We start from the raw sequence: 3,285 nt of genomic DNA on the forward strand, positions 1-3,285 counted from the left end.
AAGGAAAAAAAAAAAAAAAAAACCACATACACACAGAAAAATCCCTGCTGTCAGAGATGGTTAAAGCATGCGGCTTTACAAGTCAACAAAAAGAAGGGCAATTACACTCCCCTTCACCTCTTACCAGTTTGCGTTCTTATCCTAGATACTCCAGCTGTTTTTCCCTGAGATGCTTTTGGATCCTATAATCCCACCAGCCTTGAAATGCAGTATCGTTGAGGACACAGAGTCAAAAGAGAGGATGTTCATACGATTCGAGTGAGAAGAGAGCAAGGGGCAAGAAAAGAGAGTAAGAGAAAACATAAACTAACCCTAAAAATTTGATTATTTATTTATTTATTTATTTATTTATTTATTTATTTATTTATTTTGAGACGGAGTCTCGCTCTGTCGTCCAGGCTGGAGTGCAGTGGCGCGATCCTGGCTCACGGCAAGCTCCGCCTCCCAGGTTCACGCCATTCTCCTGCCTCAACCTCCCAGTAGCTGGGACTACAGGCGCCCACTGCTACACCCGGCTAATTTTTATTTTTATTTTTTTTATTTTTTATTTTTTTTTTGTATTTTTAGTAGAGACAGGGTTTCACTGTGTTAGCCAGGCTGGTCTCAAACTTCTGACCTCAAGTGATCTACCCTCCTCGATCTCCCAAAGTACTGGGATCACAGGCGTGAGTCACTGTGCCTGGCCTCATCCACACTCTCGATAACTCTCTCGTTGACCCATTTATTTACTTAAAACATCTGATAAATAACTGAATTGTGTAGTGCAGGGCTTAGCACATCATGGCCTCGGGACCCAATCCAGCCCACTGCCCGGTTTTGTATAGCCTCTGAGCTAAGGGTGATTTTTCCATTTTTTACGGGATGAAAAAATTTTTAAGAATAATATTTTCTAACACTTGAAAATTATAGACAATTCACATTTTGGTGTCCACAAATGAAGTTTTATTGGAACACAGACACACTCATTCATTCACACTGTCTGTGGCTGCTTTCCTGTTACAGCAGCAGAACTGAGTAGTTGTGACAAAGACAGAATGGTCTGCAAAGCTTAAAATCTTTACCATTTGGCCATTACAGAGGAATTTGCCGACCCCAAGCATAGGGGAGGAATTCATTGATAGTGTGGATTTGTGGTTCTCTAAATTCCTCCACCTTGCTGACATGAACATTGGAGTACCCTGGCCCAGAACCACCATTTAGGGGCTGCGTGACAGACCCATCTGTGAGCATCTCTAAGCTTTCTTTCATCTGTAAAATGGAGATCATGTTTATTGAAACAGCATAATTGAAACCCAAGTGGATATCAACTGAGGTTACCCTGCCCTCTGAAATTTAAATAAAATTGGTTCAAGTACAACCCTATGTCCTGGCAAAGTCTCATGTCCACCCTGACATTCCCAGAGCCTTACATCCTGATGGTCACTTGGTCTCCAATGACAGCTCTTCCCAAACTGATTTCACTCATCTCCCAGCTTCATCAGCTGGTCTCAGCAGGGACAGCTGAGTCCCAGCACAGACTGTGTAACTCAGCCAGCTCTCCTTAAGACACAGTCACAGGGGGCGTTTGGTGTGAGCAGGTTTTGCTGAGGGTTTCACTCCTTCTCAGGATTCTCCTCTCTTCTTCCTGCTTCTCTGTTTTCTGGATCCCCTTGGTCCTCAAGACCACCCCTGCCGCCCCCCACCCAGAAGTTCAATTTTCAACCCCATATAATACAGGACCAACTAGCTTTCCACCCTGATGCCTACATTTCCATGGTCATAGATTTGAGGTTTTTGATGAACAAAAGGCCCCTTACTCTGGCTCATCCTTTAGCAACCCAGAACTATCAGAACGTCAGACGTCCTCTCCTTGCTCCAGCAATCTCTAAGTGTCCATATAGTGTCCAACTGATAGAAATTGTTTCACATCTCCCTTGGAAAGCAGAAGCACTAACAGTTGGTTTGGGGTTGACCTGCTTTTTCTCTCGTTAAAGTGTCTGAAGTATCTAGTATGGTGTTTGACACATAAAAAGCACCAATAAATGCTAGTTTACTTCACATGACTTCCCTCCAACAAACCAAATCATTATATGCGTAACAACATATGTTGCACACGTGAATTTTGAACACCCACTTGTCCACGATGAAAATCCCCATCTGGAGGATGTACTGGGGTGTGAGGAAGAAGGTGGAGTGGATTAGGCTGGAGGCCACCCAAGACAAGGTGACAAAAGTCACAGATTTGTCTTTCTCTATCATTTAAATGTATCAGGGGCTGAAGAAAAGTCACCAGATCAAGCTCCCTTCGATATTGCCACATTCTTTCCTTGCCAGAAAGAAAGGGTCCTAAAAAATTCATGTATATATACAATGAAATACTATTTGGCCCTAAAAAAGAAGGAAATTATGTCATTTGCAACAATATGGATGGAACTGGAGGTCATTATGTTACACGAAAGAAGCCAAGCACAAAAGACAAATATCAAATATTCTCACTGATATGTGAGAATTAAAATAGGTGTATTGCATGGAGATAGAGAGTCGAATAGTAGTTACCAGAGGCTGGGAAGCGTGCAGTGGGGTGAGGACGAAGAGAGGCTGGTTAATGTGTGCAAACATACAGTTAGACAGTGTTCAGTAGCAGAGTAGGGTGACTATCATTTACAACAATGTATTGTATTTTTTTTATTTTTTATTATTTTGTTTTATTTTTCCGTAAGTTTTTGGGTTACAGGTGGTATTTGGTTACATGGGTGAGTTATTTAGTGGTGATTTGTGAGATTTTGGTGCACCCATCACCTGATCAGTATACACTGCACCATATTTGTAGTCTTTGATCCCTCGCCCCCCTCCCACTCTTCCCCCCAAGTCCCCAAAGTCCATTGCATCATTCTTATGCCTTTGCATCCTCTTAGCGTAGCTCCCACATATCAGTAAGAACATACGATGTTTGGTTTTCCATTCCTGAGTTACTTCACTTAGAATAATAATCTCCAATCTCATCCAGGTCACTGCAAATGCTGTTAATTCATTCATTTTTTATAGCTGAGTAGTATTCCATCATATATATATATATACCACAGTTTCTTTATCCATTCGTTGATTGATGGGCATTTGCGTTGGTTCCACAATTTTGCAGTTGTGAATTGTGCTGCTATAAACATGTATGTGCAAGTATCTTTTGTGAATAATGACTTCTTTTCCTCTGGGTAGATAGCCAGTAGTGAGATTGCTGGATCAAATGGTAGTTCTACTTTTAGTTCTTTAAGGAATCTCTACACTACAGCGATGTATATATATATATAT

Source organism: Rhinopithecus bieti, unplaced genomic scaffold (assembly GCF_001698545.2).
Source record: "Rhinopithecus bieti isolate Rb0 unplaced genomic scaffold, ASM169854v2 scaffold_9696, whole genome shotgun sequence".
NCBI classification, from domain to species: domain Eukaryota; kingdom Metazoa; phylum Chordata; class Mammalia; order Primates; family Cercopithecidae; genus Rhinopithecus; species Rhinopithecus bieti.